The sequence below is a fragment of the Trachypithecus francoisi genome, unplaced genomic scaffold, assembly GCF_009764315.1.
Source record: "Trachypithecus francoisi isolate TF-2019V2 unplaced genomic scaffold, Tfra_2.0 Lachesis_group2, whole genome shotgun sequence".
In the NCBI taxonomy this organism is placed as follows: domain Eukaryota; kingdom Metazoa; phylum Chordata; class Mammalia; order Primates; family Cercopithecidae; genus Trachypithecus; species Trachypithecus francoisi.
The window spans coordinates 128,931,094-128,958,683 of NW_022681465.1; the positions used below are offsets into that span (position 1 = coordinate 128,931,094).

General features: G+C 37.8%; 1 long non-coding RNA gene across 1 annotated transcript; it reads right to left on the reverse strand.

The window, feature by feature from the left end:
- Positions 1 to 2,374: 2,374 nt before the first annotated feature.
- Positions 2,375 to 6,969, reverse strand: LOC117064557. Its single transcript, XR_004429529.1, has 2 exons — positions 6,881 to 6,969; positions 2,375 to 3,490 (listed from the first exon to the last, which is right to left on the reverse strand). It is a non-coding gene; the product is annotated as an uncharacterized LOC117064557 (long non-coding RNA).
- Positions 6,970 to 27,590: the final 20,621 nt, after the last annotated feature.

The following is a 27,590-nucleotide window of genomic DNA, read 5'->3' on the forward strand; positions in this document are numbered from 1 at the left end:
CAATATTTTAAACATTTTCAGTTTTATAATACATATTATGGTGTTCTGTGATCAGGGATCTTTGATATGACTATTGTAATTATTTTGAGGGTACCACAAACCACATGAATATATGTTGGTAGAATTAATCAATAAATTCATGTATTCTGACTGCTTCACCAACTGGCTGTTCTCTCATTGCTCTCTCTCTGAGAGTCACTATTCTCTGAGAAACAACAATATCGAAATCAGTCCTGTTATAACCCTACAGTGGGCTCTAAATGTTCAAGTGAAAGAAGGAGTTGCAAGTCTCTCACTTTAAATAAAAATCTAGAAATTATTTAGTTTAGCAAGGAAGGTACATCAGAAGCTGAAATAGGCCAGAAAGCTAGGCCTCTTGGGTCAAATTGTTAACCAAGTTGTGCATGCAAGGAAAAGCTCTTGAAAGAAATTAAAAGTGCTACTCCAATGAACACACAAACAATAAGAAAATGTAATAGCTTTATTCCTGATATGGAGAAGGTTGTAGTGGTCTGGATGGAAGATCAAACTGGCCACAGCAGTTCCTTACGTCAAAACCTAATCCAGAGCAAGGCCCTGTCTTCAATTCTATGAAGGCTAAGAGAGATAAGGAAGCTGCAGAATAAAAGCTGGAAGCTAACAGAGGTTGGTTCATGAAGTTTAAGGAAATAAGACATCTCCACACCATAAAAATACCATGGTCAGAAACAAGGGCAAATGTAGAAACCTCAGCAAGTTATCCAGAACATCTAGCTGAGATAACTGAAGGTGACTATGTGTCTGGAATTGGTTTCTTCCAGTGGGTTCGTGGTCTTGCTGACTTCAAGAATGAAGCTGCAGACCTTTGCGGTGAGTGTTACAGCTCTTAAAGATGGCGTAGACCCAAAGAGTGGGCAGCAGCAAGATTTATTGTGAAGAGTGAAAGAACAAAGTTTCCACAGTGTGGAAGGGGACCCGAGGGGTTTGCTGCTGCTGACTGGGGTGGCCAGCTTTTATTCCCTTATTTGTCCCCGCCCATGTCCTGCTGAATGGTCCATTTTACAGAGTGCTGATTGGTTCATTTTACAAACCTCTAGCTAGCTACAGAGTGTGGATTGGTTCATTTTACAATCCTCTTGTAAGACAGAAAAGTTCTCCAAGTCCCCACCCGACCCAGAAGTTCAGCTGGCTTCACCTCTCAACTATACAAAACAAGAGATTTTCAATGTGGATGAAAGAGTCTTATATTGAAAAACGATGTCATTTAGAACTTTAATAGCTAGAGAGGAGAAGTCAATGCCTGGCTTCAAAGCTTCAAAACACAGGCTGACTTTCTTGTATGCAGTTAATGCAGCTTGTTATTTTAAGTGGAAACCAGTGCCTATTTACCATTCCAAAAGTTCTAGGGCCCTTAAGCTTTATGCTAAATCTACTCTGCTTCTGCTCTGTAAATGGAATGACAAAGCCTGGATGACAGCTCTTATGTTTACAGCATGGTTTAGTGAACATTATAAGCCCACTGTTAAGAACTGCTGTTCAAAACATTACTACTTATTGGCAATGTATCTGGTTATGCAGTAGCTCTGAGGGAAATGTAAATGAAGATTAATATTGTTTTCATGCCTCCCAGCACAATATCCATTCTGCAGCCTATAGACCAAGGAGTAATTTAGACTTCCAAGTCTTATTATTTAAGAAATGTTTTTCATAAGGATAGAGCTACCATAGACAGTGATTCCTCTTATGAATTTAGGTAAAGTAAATTGAAACACGTCTGGAAAGAATCCACTATTTTGCATGCCATTAAGAAAATTCATGATTCATGAGAGGGTGTGAAAATATCAACATTAACGAGTTTGGCAGAAGTAAATTCTAACCTTCATGGATGACTATGAAGGGTTCAAAATTTCAGTGGAGGAAGTCACTGCAGATTTGGCAAACATAGCAAGAAGACTAGAATTAGAAGTGGAGCTTGAAGATGTGACTGAATTGCTGCACTCTCATGATAAAATTTTAATAGATGAGCAGTTGCTTCTTGTGAATGAATGAACAAAGAAAGTATAGAATATACTCCTGGTGAAGATGCCGTGAACATTGTTAAAATGATAACAAAAGATTTGGAATACTACATGGACTTAATAGATAAAACAGCAGCAAGGTTTGAGAGAAGTGAATTCAATTTTGAAAGATGTTCAAGTGTGGATAAAAAGCATGATACAGAGAAATCTTTCATGGAAAGGAGAGTGAATTAATGTGGTAAACTTCACTGTTGTCTTATTTCAACCCATTTCCACAGCCACCCCAATCTTCAGCAACCACCACATGATTAGTCAGCAGACATCAACATCAAGGCAAGTGTTCCACCGGCAAAAATGTGACTCACTGAAGGCTTAGATAATCATTAGCATTTTTAGCAATAAAGTGTGTTTAATTAAGGTACATGTTTAGACTATTAAGTGCTATTGTGCACTTAATAGATTATAGTACAGTATAATCATAACTTTTATATGCACTGGGAAACCAAAATATTTGTGTGACTTGCTTTGTTGCAAATTGCTTTTTTCATGGTAGTCTGGAATCAAACCCACAATATATCTGTGGTATGTCTGTATGTAAAAATGTACAGATCAAAAGGGTTCAACTTTTTGAATTATCACAGCCTGAACACACTTTTGTAACCCACTGCATAGATCAAAAGGAGACTATTTCCAGCATACCAAAAGCTAGTCTCTGGCTTCTATATCACTATCTTCATTCTACTCACCAAAGATAAAAGGTGTTCTTAGTTTCAACATCTTAATTTAAATAAGTTGCCTTATATAAAATAGTTTCCCTTGTATGTAGGAATGAAGTTATACAGAATATGTTTTTGTGTCCAGTTTTATGAACTTGTGTTGTCTTTTCAATCTCTTGTAGAAAGATGAACAGTGTACTTATCATCTCAGCTTCTTAGCCACAACTTTTTGATCGCATTTTCAGATGATACTTCGGAATTTATGTATCCACAATGGAAAAGTGGCACTGGATGTAGGGTTCATTTTTTGTGTGTGCTTTCTTTCTCTACGTGATCTTGGCCCTCAAATCTTCACTGCCTTGAGATGTCTCCAGTGACTTCAAACATAAATCTTTTTTATATTTTGGGCAGCTTTTCTAGTTGTTCTACATGTACATGTTGATCAGCAACATGCTAATTCTTTATCAATATGAGTATACATCAAGTGAAGCAATTTTCTTGTTGTAGAATTGTTCTTTCAGTTTTACTGGCTACCTTCATGGTACAAAAGTTTAATTGTCCTGCTTCTTATCCTGTAGCAGTTCCTTTTCATAGAGACTTATCTCTTCTTCTTGAGCATCCACCTACTCATACCCTCATCTCTTCCCACAGGGCAAATACTACTTTCTTCAACACAAAGATTTCCTCTTGGTGTCTATTTTGCATCCATAATGCACTCTGTAATCTTGAGTGACATGTCATACTTCCACCAGGTGCTCTCTCATCAGCATCTCCACACTGTTCAGAATGGGTAAGGGAAAGAAAGAAGAGAATATTTTGATCTCCAAGAGTAAGGATGAGTAGCCATTATCTGTTCTAGTTCAAGTTCCCAACAGATAAAGTCTACAGATTTGCTGCATCCTCCAATACTTAAATTACTAAGTAGCATGCATCTCCAAATAAGTTTTTATCTGAAGCAAAACAATGTTTCCTGTATAAATCTCATTTTCCCTATTACTAGGACTCTGGTTCTGACTTTCAAGCCTTATGGCTTTCTGTGGCATTACTGAGAAGCTGCGCATTCTCTGTTTGGTTAAGGTGTGTCAGTGACGTAAAACGTCATACATTCTTTAAATCTTAGTCTATTTTCTACTTTGGGAATGGTGGCTCCAATGACTTTGCTCTAATTTAATGCCTCTCTGATGTAAATGGAGTGGTGTGTGTGTGTGTGTGTGTGTACCAATTCCTCTTACCATACTCTGTGGCTTTATTCTTACATTGCTCTCCATTGTTCCCCTTAAATTGGTCAAATATAAAACTGTATTTATTTTCTCCTGAAGATTTGGTAACAGCTGTACTCCTGCTCCTTTACAGTCTTTCTATTGACCCTCTCATTTTCTCTCCCTGAGACTGTTACAGTCCCCAATGAAGAAGCTCATTCTATTTCTTCCTATTTTTAGGTATTAGAGTCCTCTGATTGATTCCACTATTTGTTCCATGTAATGCAGCCTTCCTATAACATAGCTCTGATATGATACCATTAAGCTGTTAAAATTTGTCAATATCCCCTCGCTGTCAAAAAATACAATTAAAATTACTTAATCTGTGATCTTATACAGGGCTCATTATAATACAAAAATCAAATCTCACTTAGCTTAAGTTATTAAAATATATTGATAGGAAATGGTGGCAGATGCCTGTTGCTCCTTGGTCACTGGCATATACTTCTCTTCTGCAACCCTATTTCCAGTTTTGTTTTGTTTTGTTTTGGAAAATTATCTTCTCTTATTATATGTTGCCTTATTGTAGACTGCATACCAAAACACCCTGCCCTACTCTGGCCATAGGGCAAGTAACAACCCTTTTGACTAGTACATGATCTAGTTAGTCAAATTAGGCTCCTTTTCAACCCTTTCAGGACTTTGAGTCTTGATTAGAGAGGTGGGAGATAGATCAAATGGATCCCTGTAACTCTAGTAGCAGCACCCAGTCAGAATGGTCAAAATCTTCAGCAGTTTAGTTACTCCAAACTGCCTTGACTTTTGTTCTCATTTCGTCTCTTGTTTCTTACCTGAAATGAGACATTCAGTCATTAACTAAGCTACCTAGTTTATCCCCAATCTTTTCAAGTTTTCCTTAGGTTATCTAAAATTTTTCTTTGTGTTTTTACAATCAGTATAAACTGATAGAAGAGGAATAGGGTGAACTGAGGCATAGCAAGAGCAAAGCATACAGATAAGATTTGGTGGACCACAACTAGAATTAGTATATGGGTAAGAAACAGGGCAAGTTTTCCTTCTGTCTGTCTCTCTTTCTGGGATCACATGGTCTCTTTTCTCTGCTTCTACCTAATTTTCTCCTCTCTGTCCACACTGGCTTTTACAGATTCAAATAAATCTGCCCTCAGATTATCTGCTTCAACCCTTAATCAAAGTGCTATCCAAATCGAAAAGCTCATACAGACCATCTGGAATCTTTGTTTGTAAAAAATATGAATTTCTAAAAGAAAATATGTGATTGCCCTGGATTTGATCTTGTGTCCAATCTGGTTAAACCAGGTGTGGCCAATGTCGTGTATAATATAAACCATGCTCCTCTGGATTAAGTATGTTCTCCAAAAAGGGAATGTGGGGGTTGGGGGAAAAATTGATATCTCTAGTGTATTTTAACTGTATGGTCTTCTGTTCAGCCCTTTATGTGCTTTGGTTCCAGTTCATGTGTGAACTATCTATGTGACTTTCTATTTCTGTGTCTTATTGACTCAATACCTATTGAATTAAAAATTAAAAATTATGACTATACCTGAAGGACTTCTTCAAATGGTTCCTGATCCACAAAGTCATTCCTTTTTGTTCTTAACATACAATCTTATCTGAAAATAACCACTCTTCATTCTAAAATTCCATAGAAGATAGTACTTTTTTTATGACAGAAATTATTTTTTTTTTTTTTTTTTTTTTGAGACGGAGTCTCGCTCTGTCACCCGGGCTGGAGTGCAGTGGCCGGATCTCAGCTCACTGCAAACTCCGCCTCCGGGGTTTACGCCATTCTCCTGCCTCAGCCTCCCGAATAGCTGGGACTACAGGCGCCCGCTACCTCGCCCGGCTAGTTTTTTGTATTTTTTAGTAGAGACGGGGTTTCACCGTGTTAGCCAGGATGGTCTCGATCTCCTGACCTCGTGATCCGCCCGTCTCGGCCTCCCAAAGTGCTGGGATTACAGGCTTGAGCCACCGCGCCCGGCCGACAGAAATTATTAATACATCTTAGCTGTATTAAAATTATTATACATGCTTAATGAACATTATTATCTTGAAAGCCACATGAAGGCAGAAAATTTATCAAATTTATTCTGTCTACTACAGGGTATTTTAATTAATATACTGGCATACACATTTGTTCAATAAAAAAATAAAATTTTTAGGAATATAATTTTTTTTGAAAGAACTAGGGTCCAGTGTTGGAGTGCAGTGGTACCTGATATCATAACTCACTGCAGCCTTGAATTTCTGGACTCAAGCAATCCTCCTGCCTTAGCCTCCCAAAGAGCTGGGACTACAGAGGTGTGCCACCATGTCTGGAAGGGAATACGATTTTGAGTGAAATCTTTTTATGTTCTATGAATAAGGATTTCTGGTCAACACGTCAATATTGACAATTTCTTTAGGAATTGAGCTGTCTTTAGGGTACTTAGATAGTTCAAATGGCTTCATTACATTTTTGTAATACTCTAAAGCATCAGAAAACAGGTGCTTAATATTTGTCATTATGAAAGTTAAGAATAGAAAAATGGTTGGTGTAACATCAAATAACTTGCTGGATGGGCCTTCAGTCATAAAAGTCCACTTTTCTCACTAACCTATCTATGGATTCGCACATAGGCTTGCTGTTGATGCCACTTGGACTTGTATCTTAGGTTAAAAAGAAAGAAATTTGAAAGTGACTACACTTTAGTTTAGTTAGAATTAGCTAGATATTTGCAACTTTCCACACATTTTTTTCATATACTAAATTACTACAAAATTGAGGTTACAGAGTTTCAGTTACAGGATATGGTAAAAATATCAACATTTCATGAGATTTAGGAGAAAAGTCTTTAAATAAATTTATAATATTTTACGTAAAACTAAATGCGAAACTGAAAAAATCTAGCAATTCATGCATCATTACAAAGATGAATTAGTTACTCACATAGGAGAGAAACAGCAACATATGATCTATGAGGGTATATGCAATCGCTGCTACAGCCCGAGGGTGCAGTGATTGTTGATCTGTGACTGCTTAGACAATGCTGTCTGTTTTAAGGTCTCTACATTTTACAAGTAAAACCGTCACTCTCCTTCAAACAGGAAATGCGTGACCTTCCACAGTAATTTAACCTCTCATGTTTACTCGTCTTGAAAATGATAATGTCATAATTAACATGACTCCTGTGTGAGGCAGTGGATATTTTCTTCCTTGCTTTTGAAGATGTTTTCTATAAAGCAGCGTGAGCTCTTCCAATAAAGCTGTGGTGTAATGAGCACTTTTTTTTTATTAGAAGTCACAGTGAGAGGCTAGTTAGCTGGAGCACAAGCCATATAGGACTCAGACAGTAGGCTGCAGTCCTATGTGATCAGACACATCTAGTTCTGTAAGTCTTGAACTATTCTCCAACCTCCAAAGCCCTTTTTAAAAGTGATTGTCCACACCTACAGGGAACTCATTTTCCACAAAGGTGACAAGAACATACTCTGGGGAAAAATCAGTCTCTTCAATAAATGGTGCTGGGAAAACTGGATATACATATGCAGAAAAATGAAACTAGACCCCATGTTTCACCATATACAAAAATTAAATCAAAATGGATTACAGACTTAAATCTAAGACCTCAAACTATGAAACTACTACAAGAGCACATTGGGGAAAATCTCTAAGACATTGGTCTGGGCAAACATTTCTTGAGCCATACATCATGAGCACAGGCAACCAAAACAAAAATGGACAAATGACATTAATCAAGTTAAAAGGCTTCTGCACACCAACGGATATAATCAACAAAGTGAAGAGACAACCCACAGAATGAGAGAAAATATTTGCAAGCTACCCATCTGACAAAAGATTAAGAACCAGAATATATAAGGAGCTCAAACAACTCTACAGGTAAAAAATCTAATGATCCAATCAAAAATAGGCAAAAAATTTGAATAGATGTTTCTCAAATGAATGCAGACAAATGACAAACAGGTATATGAAAAGGGGCTCAACATTACTAATTGTCAGAGTAATGCAATTCAAAACTATAATGAGATATCATCTCAGTCCTGTTAAAATGGCTTAGATCCAATAGACAGGCAATGACAAATGCTGGCAAGGATGTGGAGAAAAGGAAACCATTGTATGCTGTTGGTGGCAATGTATTAATAAATTAGTACAACCACTATGGAGAAAAGTTTGAGCTACCGTATGATCCAGCAATCCCACTGCTGGGTATATACCTAAAATAAAGGAAATCAGTATATCAAAGAAATTTCTGCACTCCTGTGCTTGTGCAGCACTGTTGGCAATAACTATGATTTAGAAGCAAACTAAGTGTCCATCAACAGATAAACAAATAAAGAAAATGTGCTGCATATAAACAATGAGGTACTGTTTGGCCATAAGAAAAAGAGATCCAGTCGTTTGCAGCAACATGGATGAAACTGGAGATCATTATGTTAAGTGAAATAAGCCAGACACAGAAAGACAACCATCTCATGTTCTCACTTATTTGTGGGATCTAAAAATGAAAACAATTGCACTTATGAACACAGACAGTAGACTGTCCAGATAGAGGCTGGAGAAGGTAGTTGGGGGCTGGAAGGGAGGTACCAATGGGTAATGAGTACAAAATATAGTCAGAATGAATAAGGCCTACTACTTGATCACATAGGAGAGTGATTATAGTTAATAATGACTTAACTGTACATTTTATAATAACTGTAAGGGTGTAATTGGATTGTTTGTAACTCAAAGGATAAATGCTTGAGGGGATGTATACCCCATTTTCCACAATGTGTTTATTTCATAATGCATGCCTGTATCAAAACATCTCATGTATCCTGTAATATATATACATCTACTATGTAACCACAAAAATAAATGATAAAATAAATAAATTATTATCATTGCTCAGAAAGAGTGAGAAATGACAGAAGTTTTTAAAAAGAAATACTATAAGAAAAGTCTTTTAATTACCCTCTATTTTGTCTGCCTTAGCTCTTTGTTTTGTCATATTGCAGAGTTATGCTTATAGAAAATCAGTTTTAAATTCATTGCTTACACTTAAAATAATATAAAAACTCAAAATTACAACAAAATATTGACAATGCATTTGACTGATATTTATTTCCATCTGGGAATTTGAGGCTCTTTATACTATGCCCTTATGGTAGGGCAGGATTCCAGTGGAATACACCTTTTTGTTATTCATACATAAACCTGAATTTTGCTTTTTTAAAAGCAAAATATATTGTATTCACAGATTAAATTTGTGAAGAACACAGATCTACTTCCCCTTGTTAAATTACTGTTCTAAAGAATGGATCATCATAAATAATCTTAGGTTTTATTGTAGACTAGAGCTAATCTAATTGATACTGATAGGGACTGTGGTACATTTGTCAAGAGTGACTTTGGGGTCAGCCAGCCTGGGTGTGACTTTCTGTTTTACTTACTTGACACATTATCAAAGCTTCCAATATAATTATTTGCAAGATGAGGGTTAGTGGGTACCTATTGTTTTAGTCAGCACAGCATGCATTCAGCTCCCTTCTAATAACAGCTTCCTGGGCTGCTTTTGGGTGCTAGTCTTCCTTGGATTCAATGTTACATTTCAGATGGTGCTGAACCTGCTCTGTGAATTCAGAGACTTAGGCATAGTCAAAGAGTATCAATGAGCAACAGTACTAAGATTTTAGGTAAAATTACTAGAAAATCTAATGATATGGCAAATCTGGAAGGGTGTTTAAACATTTTTAAACAAATGTGCTTCCAGCTAAAGTCAGTACAATGGAAACAATTGCTGGAGAGAATGAGAGAATCAATGAAATATTATGTGGGCACCTGAATCTTGCTCTGCTTGAAGTCAGATGACTCCTTTATGACTTCAATTTTATAAACAAATGAATACTGTTTATTTCAAAAAAAAAAGTGTTGAATAATAAAATGTAAAATTAGAATGTTTATAATCTTGTAGGAATTTTGTGATTATAGAGTATTTGCCATAGTATCCACTATTTGATGAAATTTGTTTGTGTGAACACCTATCTTGGTTAATATAGATCAATGACTGAGTCTTACCAACACTACCTATCTGAAGATTGAGGGAGGCAACCATGACAAACATTTAGAGAATTTCTTCTTAGCAATAACAGGCAACTTTTAGAAGCAGAACACGTAATTTTCAAAAAATTAGGACATATCATTCCATGAAACTTTACTGGAATGCATTTATAGAGCATGCTCCATGTGTCAGATATATATTCTTGTTCCCAAGTATTATTCCTCGTCCTAGCTAAAGCCAGACTCTCGCTTTACAATATTAGTGCCAAGACTCTGTAAGACAAACAGTGTAAGAGTCAAAAGAATAGTAACACATGTAAATAATACATGAAAAACATGGATTACACTAGAACTGGAGACACTCTGAGTCATATCTGGCTAAAGATTTTCACTAGTATCTTTGGAAGACATAACAAAAATATAGCTAATTCCATTATTTGAGTACAATCATTCATAATTTTTTATAACCTCCATTATTTCTAGAAACTTCTGCATTTAGAATACCTTTTATGATATGCAGATCTTGGCCAAAAGGCAGAGATTCTATCCTACCATTTCATCCAATATTCTGGTGCCTAGAATGGGCACATCATAGAGAATGTTACCTTTAAAAGCTCAGCCATCTGGAGTTCTTATACATCTGCAGAAATATCTGCATGTAGAAGGTGTACAGACTTATCAGCATCTATCCCAACATTCCCATGCAATACTCTTTTAACATGGAGAATTCAACTTCACAAATGGCATTAAAAATTGCATCTTTGAGAGTCTTATAATAGAGCTGTTAACATATTAGCAATCTGTTAACAGTCTGGACTGTCATGAGCAAGAACCCACGCACAGTATGAGCCATCGTTTATTTTTGGTCACACCAAGAAAGTACAACATTTATTTTAATAGACTAAGACATAAAAATCCCCAGCAGGTTGAGATGCACCAAATGGGATATTGATAGACGACAAAATGTTGTTGACTCTTTATAAGGACAGAGGACAGACTGGGAGCTTGCAGCTTGTTTTTAACTCTTATAAAAATAGGCAAGTCATTCTCTTGGTCACTCTAGGAAGAAATCTCAATTACTGTGTTAGTTTTCCTCTCAAGTGGTGATTGGTTGATGCCATTATTTACAATCCATGAGGATTGTTTTTCAAAGAGATACTCTGTTGGAAACATGAAACAGTGTGCTCTTAGCCAGCTGTACTATTTTTATTCCCCTTTGGGAATAGTGAAGTATGATTCTGCACATACAGTACATGATTATGGCAAGACATTTTAAATGGGAAACTATTGGGCATGAATGTGTAGGTACCAGGGTGAATATTGGGCAGTGCCTTCAGAACATAATTCATACTACCTATCTCTGGTGGTTGATATACCGAAAAGGAGAAGCTTATAATAATCTTGTTATATGTAATACATGTATACTATGGAGAAAACTTTTTAATTTTTGAATTTGGTCTTTCCCTTGAAGTCAGAAGAGGAAAATTACTGACTTGAAACTCAGAGGCTAAAGAAAAGAAAATAGAAATAGGGCTTTGGTGTGGAACCACAGGCCTGGTGTGCAGTGCACAGACTATACTTAAATAAGAATTATGTATTTTGAGTGGTTTTTTCCCAAGTCCCCAAAATGAAGGAATTTCTGCAGGAGAATGGTCAAGACAGGAGGGAAACAATTTTAAACATAGTGGCTTCCTCAGTAGAAAGCTGGGAGCAGAGTAAGAGACATCGTTAGAACAATAATGTACTGTGCAAAGATGAAAACTGCAGCAGCAGAGAGATCGTATGATGTTTATGTGGGATGAATCATTTCTTTGTTTTCTTTACACTTAGAGTAGAAGTAGTCACATACTTTTCTTTTTTCCTTCTGAAAAGCTTCTTTTTATCAGAAACTCATAAACCATTGCTCATAACCATACCTGGCTGTTTTCTCAAGAGTAAGCTCTTACTGTCATTCTCTTTGGTTGTTGAAAATTGGGTGAAGTGACCTGGTTAAGATGAGTTCTGAAGAGATAGGACAGGCAGTGGAAGTATTTCTGACCTACAATGGTATATTGATGGAGCCCAAGGAAAAGTCCAGTTGCATAGATTGTGAGGGCTAGAGTTCAAAAGAGTATACGCATAAGTTTGCAAAACAAGTTGCAGGCATTTGGAACTGGAGTACTGAGCTTGGCAATTTCAAGAGTGGGTTGAAAAGGTGAGTTGATGTGGAACTTCTGGCATCCAGACGTTTTCAGGAAGCTGTTGTATGGAAGAGATACATTCACTTAAAAGGTCTGAGGACATTTACTCCATATAACAGTATTAGAAATGCAGTTGTGAGTAAGAAAACACCATACTGGCTCTTATGAGGCTTATAGCCTCATATCAATTTTTATCAGGAGGATATTGTTTTTCTCAGGAAATGATTTGGCTTTTAAATTGTTTTCAGTGGATTGTATGTCAGGCTATGTGTTTGTTTTAAATAAGCCAATGTACAATAATCTGCAGTAAAAAAAATTTTGTCTTTTCACAATTCATCATGAAAATGAAATGTGCTGATCAAACATTTCATCAGGCAATGTATAGATTTTTGGATTATACAAAGTGATTAATTTTCTGGAACTATATTTAATCTTCTGGAGATAAACTAAAAAGATGAATGCTTCAATTGGCAGGAATAGCTGCTCATTCATCTCGGTTGTCAACATTTAAAAAAAGAAAGAAAAGAGAAAAGCAAGCAAACAAGCAAGTAAGAAAAGACAAGACTCCATGAAGTACTTTGTGGGAATTTATTTCCTTGCCTTAATGTGGTCAGTAGCCACAGCTTTATTAACCCATGAAAACGGACCCAATTAAACCACACTTTTATGTCTTTGCAATGTTTATTTAACTAAGAATTTCTCTCCACTTTGATATTCCATATCTCTATAGCACTTTTGCTACTTAGATTATCTCTAATGTCTTACTGATTTAATTATTTGTACCTTTTGAGACTACTTAATTTTCAGAGATAAATGATTTTATCATAAGAATGTAGTTCAGAGAAATATATATCAATTTTTAAAACACACAAGGAAATATAATGTTTTAAATAGTAAACGTTGACATGTTTTGGATTTGTGTCCCCACCCAAATCTCATGTCAAATTGTAATCCCCAATGTTGGAGGAGGGGCCTTGTGGGAGATGATTTGATCATGGGATCAAATTTCCCCCTTCCTATTATCATGATAGTGAATGAATTCTCATGGGATCTGGTTGTTTAAAAGTGTGTAGCATCTCTCCCTTTGCTCTATATTCCTCCCTGGCCATGTGAAGAAGTACCTCCTTCCTTTTCATCTTCTGCCATAATTGTAAGTTTCCTGAGGCCTCCCCAGCCATGCTTGCTGTACAGCCTGTGGAATCATGAGCCAACTAAACCTCTTTTCTTTATAAATTACCCAGTCTCAGGTATTTTTTATAGCAGTGTGATAACAGACTAATGCAGCAAATTGGTACCAAAAAGTGGGGCACTGCTATAAAGATACCTGAAAGCGTGGAAGCATCTTTGGAATTGGGTAATGGGAAGAGGTTGGAAGAGTATGGAGGGCTCAGAAGGAGACAGGAAGATGATAGAAAGTTTGGAACTTCCTAGAGACTTCTTAAATTATTGTGACCAAACTGATGATTGTGATATGGCCAATGAAGTCCAGACTGAAGAGGTCTCAGATGGAGATGTGGAAGTTACTGAGAACTTAGGCAAGGATCATTTTTGTTATGTCTTGTCAAAGAGGTTAGAGGTATTGTGCCCCTGCTCTAGAAACCTATGGAACTTTGACCTCGAGAGTGATGATTTAGACCATTTGGTGGAAGAAATTTCTAAGCAGCAAAACATTCAAGACATGACCTGGCTGCTTCTAGAAGCTTATGCTCATATTCATGAGCAAAAAGATGTAGAACTAGAACTTATATTTAAAAGGGAAGCAGAACATAAAAGTTTGAAAAGTTTGCAGCCTGGCCATATGGTGGGAAAGAAAAACCCATTTTGGGGGAGGAATTCAAACTGGCTTCAGAAATTTGCATAAGTAAAGGGGAGCCAAATGTTGATAGCCAGGATAATGGGGATAATGCCTTGAAGGCATTTCAGAGACCTACAGGGCAGCTTCTCCCATCGCAGGCCTGGAGGCATAGGAGGGAAGAATGTTTTTGTGGGCCAGGGCCAGTGCCCTCCTGCTTTGTGTGATCTCAGGACATGGCCCCCTGAATTGTAGCTGCTCCAGCTCTACCCATGGCTAAAAGGAGCCAATGTACAACTCAGGCTGTTGCTTCAGAAGGTGCAATCCATAAGCCTTTGTGGCTTTCACATGGTATTAAATCTGTAGGGGTGCAGAGTGTGAGAGTTGAGGCTTGGGAGCCTGCACCTGTATTTCAGAGGATGTATGGAAATGCCTGGATGTCCAGGCAGAAGTCTGCTGCAGGGGTGGAGGCTTCATGGAGAATGTCTACTAGGGCAGTGCCAAGAGGAAATGTGGGGTTAGAGCCCCCACACAGAGTCTCCACTGGGACACTGCCTATTGGAGCTGTGAGAAGAGGGCCACCATCCTTCAGACCCCAGAATAGAATGGTAGATACACTGACAGCTTATACCATGCTTTTGGAAAAGCCTCAGGCATTCAACACTCCATGAAAGCCCATGAAAGCAGCTGCAGGGGCTGTACCCTGCAGAACCATAGAAGCAGAGCTGTCCAAGGCCTTGGGAGCCCACCCCTTGGATCAGTGTTGCCTGGATCTGACACATGGAGTCAAAGGAGATTATTTTGGAGCTTTAAGATTTAATGACTGCACTGTTGGGTTTTGGACTTGCACAAGGCCGGTCACCACTGCTTTTGGCTGATTTCTTCCCTTTGGAAAGGTAGTATTTACCCAATGCATTTCCTCTCATTGCATCTTGGAAGTAACTAACTTGTTTTTTATTTTATAGACTCATAAGTGGGAGCAACTAACCTTGTCTCAGGTGAGATTTTAGACTGTGGACTTTTGAGTTAATACTGAAGTGAGTTAAGACTTAAGAGACTAGGCTGGGTGCGGTGGCTCAAGCCTGTAATCCCAGCACTTTGGGAGGCCGAGGCGGGTGGATCACGAGGTCAGGAGACCGAGACCCTCCTGGCTAACACGGTGAAACCCCGTCTCCACTAAAAATACAAAAAACTAGCCGGGCGCGGTGGGGGGTGCCTGTAGTCCCAGGTACTTGGGAGGCTGAGGCAGGAGAATGGCGTGAACCCGGGAGGTGGAGCTTGCAGTGAGCTGAGATCGCGCCACTGCACTCCAGCCTGGGTGACAGAGCGAGACTCCATCTCAAAAAAAAAAAAAAAAAAAAAAAGACTTAAGAAACTATTGTGAACGGGTGATTGTCTTTTGCAATGTGAGAAGGACATGATATTTGGGAGGGGCCAGTGGTGGAATGATATGGTTTGGATTTGTGTGCCCACCCAAATCTCATTTCAAATTGTAATCCCCAGTGATGGAGGAGGGGACTAGTGAGATATGATTGGATCCTGAGGGCAGACCTTCTCCTTGGTGTCCTTGTGATAGTGAGTGAGTTTTCATGAGATCTGGTTGTTTAAAAGTGTGTAGTACCTCCCCTTTATCTCTCTTCCTCTGCTCTGGCCATGTGAAGAGGTGCCTCCTTTCTCTTTACCTTCTGCCATGATTGTAAGTTTTCTGAGGCCTCTTCAGCCATGCTTCATGTACAGCCTGTGCAACCATGAGCCAATTAAATATTTTTTCTTTAAAAATTATCCCGACTTAGATATTTTTTTATCAGTGCAAAAATGGAGTAATGCATATGTGTTATTAAGTTCTATGGGATGTTTATAATTTCTAGTTTCAGAATTTCAAAACCAATAACTTCCTGTAATACTGAGTCATGCAGCTCATACAAATAGTGAGTTTTAGAAAATAAGAGGGTGGATTTTGCATTTTGTTGCACACCTAATGTTGAAATCATTCCTAAACCTTTTTTTCAATTGGAGAAGCTGATACTAAATCTCTCAAGGTGAAGTCTGTCGCCATGATTGCCCTTGTATATACAACAGCTTAACTGGCTTTTCTGTTCTTAGGAAGCTAGGAAGGCCACTGTTTCAAAAAGAGCTATGAGGAATAATTTAGCCATACTGTGAGAAATTTAAATTAGCCCAATGGTTTTCGTGAAAAAGAACTTATTTAATCAACTCCTAGAGGACAGAAAATAAAAGTGTCCCATCACTAACAGTCATATCCCTGCCTTTCTTGGTTAAAGCACAGGTGTTAACAAAAGAGTATCCTCTGAGTGTAGAAACCATTCACTTCATTGAACTGGTAATGAGATTCATTATAACTATGGAGAACCATGTATGTGAATATCTTGCCATTCATCAGCTGAATAATCTTGGGTAAATTACTTAATTCTTTGCACACAAGATGCTTCAATTGGAAAATGGGCATAATAATAAAACCTACCTCATAGAGTTGTTATGCACACCTAATGAGTTAATATTATAAAGCACTTGAATACGAGCATCTGAGAAGCACTTTATTGTTTTGGTGCTCTATAAAGAAAATTACAAGGACACTAGAATAAAACAATATAGTGCCTCCATGATTATTTTCACACTGAGTCTTCATGAAATATTAGATTTCCATGCTCAATTCCTTTTTCCTATATGAAAAAACAAGTGGATTAAGCAACTATCTTCAAAGTATATGAGAGTCTTCAGAATGTGGTCATTAGTTGTCATGCTGCCTAGGTTCAAACCCTGACTATTATGCACTTGTGCGATCTTAAACAAAAATCTTAAACCACATTGTGCTATATTTCTCTCACTTGTGAAACAATAGTATTTGACACATAAATTATTTTATGAGGATTAATTAACATGATGGATGATAAAGATTTAACCATTACAGTGCTATTGTAAATTTTCTTTTAGTTTATTTTACTTTAAGTTATGGGATACATGTGCTAAAAGTGCAGGTTTGTTGCATAGGTATAGATGTGCCATGGTGGTGTGCTGCACCTGTCAACCCATCATCTAGGTTTTAAGCCCCACATGCATTAGGTATTTGTCCTAATGTTCTCCCTCCCTTTTCTCCCAACCTCTGACAAGCTCCAGCATGCAATGTTTCCCTCCCTGTGTCCAGGTGTTCTCACTGTTCAGCTTCCACTTATGAGTGACAACATGCAGTGCTTGGTTTTCTGTTCCTGTGATAGTATCCTGAGAATTATGGTTTGCAGCTTCATCCATGTCCCTGCAAAGGACATGAGCTCATTCTTTTGTATGGCTGCATAGTATTCCATGGAGTATATGTGCTACATTTTCTTTATCCAGTCTATCATTGATGGGCATTTTGGTTGGTTCCAAGTCTTTGCTATTGTAAATAGTGCTGCAATAAACATATGCATACATGTGTGTGTCTTTATAGTAGAATAATTTATAATCTTTGGGTATATACCCAGTAATGGGATTGCAGGGTCAAATGGTATTTCTGGTTCTAGATCTTTGAGAAATCACCACACTGTCTTCCACAATGGTTGAACTAATTTATACTCCCACCAACAGTGTATAAGCATTCCTGTTTCTCCACATTCTCACCAGCATTTGTTCTTTCCAGACTTTTTAATAATCATCATTCTAACTGGCATGAGGTGGTATCTCATTGTGGTTTTGGTTTGCATTTCTCTAATGATCTGTGATTATAAGCTTTTTTTCTTCACTCACTGTTTGATGGACTTATTTTTTTTTTCTTTTAATTTTTTTAAGTTCCTTGTATAGTCTGGATATTAGACCTTTGTCAGATGGACAGATTGCAAACAATTTCTCCCATTTGTGGGTTGCCTGTTCACTCTGATGATACTTTCTTTTGCTGAGCAGAAGCTCTTTTGTTTAATTAGATCCCATTTATCAATTTTGGCTTTTGTTAGAGTTGCTTTTGGTGTTTTAGTCATGAAGTTTTTGCCCATGCCTATGTCCTTAATGGTATTGCCTAGGTTTTCTTCTAGGGTTTTTATGGTTTTTGTTATACGTTTAAGTCTTTAATCCATCTTGAGTTAATTTTCATATAAGTTGTAAGGAAGGGGTTCAGTTTCTGTTTTCTGCATATGGCTAGCCAGTTTTCCCAGCAGCATTTATTAAATAGGGAATCCTGTCCCTATTGCTTGTTTTTGTCAGGTTTGTCAAGGATCAGATTGTTTTAGATGTGCAATGTTATTTCTGAGACCTCTGTTATGTTCCATTGGTCTATATATCTGTTTTGGTACCAGTACCATGCTGTTTTGGTTACTGTAGCCTTAGTTTGAAGTCAGGTATGCCTCCAGCTTTGTTCTTTTTGCTTAGGATTGTCTTGGATATACAGGCTCTTTTTTGGTTCCATATGACATTTAAAGTAGTTTTTTTCTAATTCTGTGAAGAAATTCAATGGCAGCTTGATGGGAATAGCATTTAATCTAAAAATCACTTTGGGCAGTATGGCCATTTTCATGATACTGATTCTTCCTATCCATGAGCATGGAATTTTTTCCATTTGTTTGTGTCCTCTCTTATTTCCTTGAGCAGCGGTTTCTGGTTCTCCTTGAAAAGGTTCTTCATGTCCCTTGTAAGTTGTATTCCTAGGTATTTTATTATCTTTGTAGCAATTGTGAATGGGAGTTCACTCATGATTTGGCCCTCTGCTTGTCTATTATCGGTGTATAAGAATGCTTGTTATTTTTGCACACTGATTCTGTATCCTGAGACTTTGCTGAAATCATTTATCAGCTTAAGGAGTTTTGCGACTCTGATGATGGGCTTTTCTAAATATACAATCATGTCATCTGCAAATGGAGAGAGTTTGACTTCCTGTTTTCCTATTTGAATACTTTTTATTTCTTTCTCTTGACTGACTGCTATGGCCAGAACTTCCAGCACTATGTTGAATAGGAATAGTGAGAAAGGGCATTCTTGTCTTGTGCTGGTTTTCAAAGGGAATGCTGAGCATTCCTTTGACAATCCCTTATGACAAATCCATAGCCGATATCATACTGAATGGACATTCAATATGATGGGCAGTATGATAATGGTTATGGGTTTGTCATAAATAGCTCTTATTATTTTGAGATATATTCCCTCAATACCTAGTTTACTGAGAGTTTTTAACATAAAGCAGTGTTGAATTTTATCAAAGGCCTTTTCTGCATCTATTGAGATAATCATGTGGTTTTTATCACTGGTTCTGTTTATGTGATGGATTACGTTTACTGATTTGCATATGTTGAACCAGCCTTGCATCCCAGAGATGAAGTTGGCTTGATTATAGTGGATAATCTTTTTCATGTGCTGCCGGATTCTGTTTGCCGGTATTTCATCGAGGATTTTCACATTGAGGTTCATCAGGGATATTGGCCTGAAATTTTCTCTTTGTGTGTGTGTGTGTGTGTGTGTCTCTGCCAGGTTTTGGGGTCAGGATGGTGCTGGCCTCATAAAATGAATTAGGGAGGAGTCCCTCTTTTTCTATTCTTAGGAATAGTTTCAGAAGGAATGGTACCAGCTCCTTTTTGTACCTCTTGTAGAATTCGACTGTGAATCCTTCTGGTCCTGGGCTTTTTTTTGGTTGGTAGGCTATTAATTACTGCCTCAATTTCAGAACTCATTATTGGTCTATTCAGAGATTTGACTTCTTCCTGATTTAGTCTTGGGAGGGTGTATGTGTACAGGAATTTATCCATTTCTTCTAGATTTTCTAGTATATTTGCATAGAGGTGTTCATAGTGTTCTTTGATTGTAGTTTGTATTTCTGTGTGATCAGTGGTGATATCCCCTTTATCATTTTTTATTGTGTCTATTTGAATGTTCTCTATTTTCTTCTTTATTAGTCTGACTAGCAATCTGTCTATTTTGTTAATCTTTTCAAAGAACCAGCTCCTGGATTCATTGATTTTTTGAAAGGTTTCTCATGTCTCTATCTCCTTCAGTTCTGTGCTGATCTTAGTTATTTTTTGTCTTCTACTAGCTTTTGAATTTGTTTTTTCTTTCTTCTCTAGTTCTTCTAATTGTGATGTTAGGGTGTTGATTTTAGACCTTTCCTGTTTTCTGATGTGAACATTTAATGCTATAAATTTCCCTCTTAACACTGCTTTAGCTGTGTCTGATAGATTCTGGTATGTTGTCTCTTTGTTCTCATTGGTTTCAAAGAACTTAAGCCTTAATTTCATTATTTACCCAGTTGTCATTCAGGAGCAAGCTGTTCAGTTTCTATATACTTGTGCAGTTTTGAGTGAGTTTCTTAATTCTGAGTTCTAGTTTGATTGCACTGTGGTCTGAATGTTTGTTCAGACCACATTTTGGTTTGCGGTGGAGAATTCTGTAGATGTCTATTAGTTCTGCTTGGTCCATAGTTGAGTTCAAGTCCTGAATATCCTTGTTGATTTTCTGTCTTGTTGAATTGTCTAATATGGACAGTGGAGTGTTAAAATCTCCCACTGTTTTGTTTGGGAGTCTAAGTCTCTTTGTAGGTCTCTAAGAACTTGCTTTGTGCATATGGGTGCTCCTATTGGGTGCACATATATTTAGAATGGTTAGCTCTTTTTGTTGCATTGATCCCTTCACCATTATATGATGCCCTTCTTTGTCCATTTTGATCTTTGTTGGTTTAAAGTCTGTTTTATCAGAGACTAGGATTTCAACCCCTGCTTCTTTTTTTTTTTTTTTGCTTTCGATTTGCTTGGTAAATTTTCCTCCATCTCTTTATTTTGAGCCTTTGTGTGTCTTTGCATGTGAGATGGGTCTCCTGAATACAGCACACCAGTGGGTCTTCACTCTTTATCCAGTTTGCCTGTGTGTGTCTTTTAATTGGGGTATTTAACTCATTGACATTTAAGGTTAGTATTGTTGTGTGTGAATTTGATCCTGTTATTATGATTCTAGCTGGTTATTTTGCACAATAGTTGATGTAGTTTCTTCATAGTGTTGTTGGTCTTCATATTTTGGTGTGTTTTTGCACCAAAATTGCAGTGGCTGATACTGGGTTTTCCTTTCCATATTTAGTGCTTCCTTCAGGAGGCAAGCCTGGTGGTACCAAAATCCCTAAGCATTTGCTAGTCTGTAAAGGATTTTATTTCCTTCACTTATGAAGCTTAGTTTGGCTGGATATAAAATTCTGGGTTGAAAATTCTTTTCTTTAAGAATGTTGAATATTGGCCCCTACACTCTTCTAACTTGTAGGGTTTCTGCAGAGAGATCTGCTGTTAGTCTTATGAGATTCCTTTTGCAGGTAACCTGACCTTTCTCTCTGACTGTCCTTAACATTTTTTCCTTCATTTCAACCTTGGAGAATCTGATGATTATGTGTCTTGGAGTTGCTCTTCTTGAGAAATATCTTAGTGGTGTTTCTGTATTTCTTGAATTTGAATGTTGGCCTGTTTTGCTAGGTTGTTCTCCTGGTAAGTTCTCCTGGATAATATCCTGAAGTGTGTTCTTCAAGTTGGTTCTATACTCCCCATCACTTTCAGGGACCCCAATCAATCATAGGTTTGGTCTTTTCACATAATACCATATTTCTTGGAGGCTTTGTTCATTCCTTTTCATTCCTTTTTCTCTAATCTTGTCTTCATACCTTATTTTAGTAAGTTGATCTTCAATCTCTGATATGCTTTCTTCCACTTGATCGATTTGGCTATTAATACTTGTGTATGTTTCATGAAGTTCTCATCCTGTGTTGTTTTTCAGCTCTATCGGGTCATTTGTGTTCTTCTCTAAACTGATTATTCTAGTTAGCAGTTCTTGCAACCTTTTCTCAAGATTCTTAGCTTTCTTGTATTGGGTTACAACATGCTCCTCTAGCTCTGAAGTGTTTGTTATTACCCACCTTCTTAAGCCTACTTCCGTCAATTCATCAAACTCATTCTCCATCCAGTTTTGTGCCCTTGCTGGAGAGGAGTTGTGATCATTTGGAGGAGAAGAGGCATTCTGGTGTTTGGAATTTTCAATATTTTGGGGCTGTTTTTTCCTCAACTTCATGGATTTATCTACCTTTGGTCTTTGAGGCTGATTACCTTTGGATGAGATTTCTGTGTGGGGGTCCTTTTTATTGATGCTGACATTATTGCTTTCTGTTTGTTAATTTTTCTTCTAATAGGCCCCTCATTTGCAGGTCTGCTACAGTTTGCTGGAGGTCCACTCCACACCCTATTTGCCTGGGTATCACCAGCAGAGGCTGCACAACAGCAAAGATTGATGTCTGCTCCTTCCTCTGGAAACTTTATCCCAGAGGGGCACTGGCCTGATGCCAGCCAGTGCTCTCCTGTATGAGATGTCTGTCAACTCCTGTTGGGAGGTCTCTCTCAGTTAGGAAGCATGGGGGTCAGAAACCCACTTGAGGAGGCAGCCTTTCCCTTATCAGGGCTCAAGTGCTCTGCTGGGAGAACCTCCTTGTCAGGATCTGCTGCTCTCTTCAGAGCAGGCAGGCAAGAATGTTTAAGTCTGCTGAAGCTGCACCCACAGCCGCTCCTTCCCCCAGGTGCTCTGTTCCAGGGAGATGGGAGATTTACCTATAAGCCCCTGACTGGGGCTGCTGCCTTTCTCTCAGAGGTGCCCTGCCCAGTGAAGAGGAATAGCAGATGGGACACAGAGGCAGTCTGGCCACAGCTGCTTTACTGTGTTGTGTTGAGTTCCACCCAGTCCAAATTTCCGGACCTCTTTGGCACTGTCAGGGGAAAACCACCTATTCAAGCCTCAGTAATGGTGAACTGATCCCCTACACCAAGCTTTATCATCCCAGGTCAACTTCAGACTGCTGTGCAGGCAGTGAGAATTTCGAGCCTGTGGTTCTTAGCTTGTTGGGCCCCATAGGAGTGGGGCCACTTGACTCCCTGACTTCAGCCCCATTTCCAGGGGAGTGAATGGTTCTGTCTCTCTGGAGTTCCAGGTGCCACTGGGGTATAAAAAACAAAAACAAAAACAAAAAACAAAAAACAAAAAAAAAACCACAAAAAATTTCTTGCAGCTAGCTCAGTCTCTGCCCAAATAGATGCCCAGTTTTTAAACCCAGGTCCCTAATGGTGTAGGCACATGAGGGAATCTCCTGATCTGAAGATTGCAAAAACCATGGGAAAGATGTAGTGTCCAGGCTGGATAGCACAGTCCCTCATGGCTTCCCTTTGCTGGGAAAGGGATGTCCCCCTGTTCCTTGTACTTCCTGGGTGAGGCAATGCCCCACCCCGCTTCTGCTAGCCCTCCATGGGCTGCACTCACTGCCTAATCAGTTCCAATGAGATGAACAGGGTACTTCAGTTGGAAATGCAGAAATCGCCCAACTTCTGCATGGGTCTTGCTGGGAGCTGCAGACTGGAGCTATTCCTATTCAGCCATCTTGCCAGATCCCCCTGTAAATTTTCAATGATGTTGTTTTTGTTATTATTGTTACATATGTAATATATATATATAATATACATAAAGACAGTTGAATAAAATATTAAATCAATAGATGACAGAGTGTAACATTTTTCACCCAAGTTGGACTGGTTAGTTATTTTATGTCTTTTGATTTAAAGAATGGTTTCTCAACTATTTTTATTATTATTATTGGCACACTTATGAATTTAGCTAATAGTGTCATAAAACTAAGTAAAATAGGGTGTCAAAACAAGCTAAAAAATAAGAAACTATTTCTTCCCTGGTCATGTAAAGACTAGCATCATTGTACTTAAATATATGAAGTTGAGTATTTTATTACCCAGGTGGCTTTCCTACTACGTGAAATGATTGCTTTCCTTATACAATGTATAAAAGGAGGTTCTGGAATTTTGCCCTCAGATTGCAGAGCTGGAAGAGAAAGAGTTGTCAGGAACATGTTGGAACGAGATTCAGGACATGATATGTACCTAGGGGATCATAACAAAGCCTGGGCTGGAAAAAGAGTTTGATAGTTCAACTTTCATGAAAAATGTGGAGTGGAAAGGAGTGAAAAATCTGGCTTCCTGCTCCACTATTTTCCATGTCATTATTGAAGTATTTCAATTATCTGGACAATAAAATAAGGGAGTACATGATAGATGGTTGTCCAAAGGCAATATTGCTCTTCGGCACCATTAATATTTTAAGTTTACACTGAAATAGCAGTTGGGACATCTGTGGTGATTTTGGCTTAAGGCAATGCTAAATCCTGAGAATTGCTGAAGCACTTTGAAGAACAGCACCCCAAGCTCTATTCCACAAGCTGGCTTTGATGATTGATAAATTATAATGGCAATTAATGTAGTTAATTTCAAAAATTAAAGAGATACCTATTTTTTTTTCAAGTTTTGCTATAGTATGCAGCACTTTTTTCAAAGATACTTAGACTCATTTGCTGTTTGCCTCAGGTTTTGTCTCCTGCCTTCCTACAGCTCTTCAGCAGGTCTCTCTGACATGAACCCACCTGAGGTATGTCAGTGTGCTTCCACTGCCCAATTGTTCTATACGCCAAATCAAAAGAAGGACATCCTTCTCTAGTGTTCTGGACTTCTGAAAATTGGATGCTTTATTTGAAAACATAAAGAAAATGTGACTCTTTCTCATGTTGTTCTTCTCTCCGTAGGGAGGTCATTACATTAATGCCTTCAGCTTTTCGCAGAGCCCAGATTGCTTTGATGGGTGCTTTGAAATGTCTGATCATTATAACTCAGTCACTCAAGACCCCTCACTTAAAAATTCTAGTTATGGAATACTTGTGATGCCATAGAAAGAAAATTAAGCAAGCTGTCTACTCTTGGGAAATGTTAACAAATGCTTGTGCATACTGAGAAGAGTCCACGGGGAAGAAAATGAGCCACACAAGGTGAGAATAACTTACTATGCTGTTAATAATATCTTCCTGGTTATTGAGGGGCTATTCATTTTTATTAAATACCCAAACACTGAGGCACTGAGAATATTGAACTCTAACTGTTTTGATGAAAAATATAGATTTTTTAAAAATTTTAGCTAATAGTTTTTGAAAGCTGATTATTGATCAGACCCTATGCCTAAGACTTTATATATACATTCCTTCACCTAATCTTCACAGTGATCTGTGATCTAAGGCTTTTATGAAGATTGAATCAGAAAACATATAGAAAATATTTGCAATAAATGGCTTCTGACACATAGTAATTGTGGTATTATGATTTTTCTTATTTATTGCAATTAGGTGAGACTTAAGCATACATGGGCATAATATATATGATCATAAATGCTTGCACTAATTACAATGACCAAAAACATTTAAGCACATTTGAATTATTAATTGACTTAAGAGAAGTGTCTCTGACTTGATTCCTTGAGTGTTCTCACCTATAGTTATTATACACTTATCACTATGAAGACATAAAGATTTTTAAAAAGTGGCCTTTGAAGAGCATGTAATGAAATTGGAAAATCATTCTAAGCTTGCAGAAAACTTATGGAATAATAGATATTGGTATACAGTAAAATGCTGAATGGTAAGATGTAGGTAATTGACTAAAAATAGAGTTTGGAGAATTTTCCTGGAGGAAATAAAGCTTCCTGAAGTCTTCAAATTCGAAAATTTAGGTGATTTTATTTTAAAGAGGAAAGGAAAGGAAAAAAAAAAAAAAAACATTGTAAGTAATACCCAAGGTTTCTTTCCATGGTGAGCAGTGGGAAATGAGTTCTTAAGGATTCTTGGTGCTCACTGATGGGAAAAATCAATATTGTTAAAATGGCCATACTACCCAAAGCAATGTACAGATTCAATGGTATTCTTATAAAACTACCAATGACATTCTTCACAGAACTAGAAAAAACTATTTGAAAATTCATATGGAACTAAAAAAGAGCCTGAAAAGCCAAAGCAATCCTAAACTAAAAGAAAAAGCTGGAGGCATCATGTTACCTGACTCTAAACTATACTACACGGCTACAGTAACCAAAAAGGCATGGTACTGGTACAAAAACAGACACATAGACCAATGGAACAAGATAAAGAGCCCAGAAATGCAGCTGCACCGTTAAAACCATCTGATCCTCAATAAAGGTGACAAAATCAAGCAATGGGGAAAAGACTTCCTATTCAATAAATGGTTTGGGGATAACTGGCTAGCCATAAACAGAAGATTGAAGCTGGATGCCTTACTTACACTATATACAAAAATAAACCCAAGATTGATTAAAAACTTATATGTAAAACTTAAACATTTAAAAATCCTGGAAGATAACCTAGGAAATACTGTTCTGAACATAGGCCTTGGCAAAGATTTTGTGATGAAGATGCCAAACGCAATTGCAACAAAAACAAAAATTGACAGATGGGACCTAATTAAACTAAACAACTTCTGGACAGGAGAAGAAATTACCAACAGAGTAAACAGACAACCTACAGAATGGGAGAAAACATTTGCAATACATGCAACCAACAAAGATCTAACATCCAGAATCTATAAGGAATTTAAACTAACAAGCAAAGGGCTGAGCATGGTGGCTCACACCTGTAATCCTAACACTTTGGGAGGCCAAGGCAGGTGGATCTTCTGAGGTCAGGAACTCGAGACCAGCCTGACCAATGTGCTGAAACCGCGTTTCTGCTAAAAATACAAAAATTAGCCGGGTGTGGTGCCTGTAATCCCAGCTATTGGCAGGCTGAGGCTGGAGAATCGCTTCAACCTGGGAGGCGGAGATTGCAGTGAGCCAAGGTCACACCACTGCACTCCAGACTGGAAGACAGAGTGAGTGTCTGTCTCAAAAAAAAAAAAAAAAAAAAAAAAAGCAAGCAAAAAACAGTGCCATTAAAAAGTAGGCAAAGGACATGAACAAATGCTTCTTAAAACAAGTCATAATGTGGCCAACAAGGATATGAAAAAATGTTCAACATCACGAATCTTTAAAGCAGGGGTCCCCAACCACTGGGCTGTGGACCACTAGCAGTCTGTGGCATTAGATTCTCATGGGAGTATGAATGCTATTGTGAACTGCACAAGGGATCTAGGTTGTGCACCCCACTCCTTATGAGAATCTAATGCCTGATGATCTGAGGTGAAACAATTTTATCCCGAAACCATCCCACCTCATCCATGAAAACATTGTCATCCACAAAACTGCTCTCTGGTGCCCAAAACGTTGGAAACTGCTGCATTAGAGAAATGCAAATCAAAACCCCAATGAAATATTGTCTCACACTAGTCAGAATGATTATTATTAAAAAGTAAAAAAATAACAGATGGTGTTGAGGTTGTGGAGAAAAGGGAATGCTTATACACTGGTCGTGGGAATGTAAATTAATTCAGCCATTGTGGAAAGCAGTTTGGCAATTTCTCAAAGAACTTAAAATAGAACTACCATTCAACCCAGCAATTCTATTGTTGGGTACATACCCAAAGGAATATAAATTATTCGACCATAAAGGCACAGATACTCATATGTTCATTGGCGCTCTATCACAGTAGCAAAGCCATGGAATCAATCTAAATGCCCATCAATGGTAGACTGGTGGAAGAAAATGTGGTACATATACATCATGGAATACTACACAGCCATAAAAAAAATGAAGTCATGGTCCTTTGCAGCAACATGCATGGAACTGCAGGCCATGATCCTAAGTGAATTAATGCAGGAACAAAAAGTAAAATACCACATGTTCTCTTATAAATGGAAGCTAAAT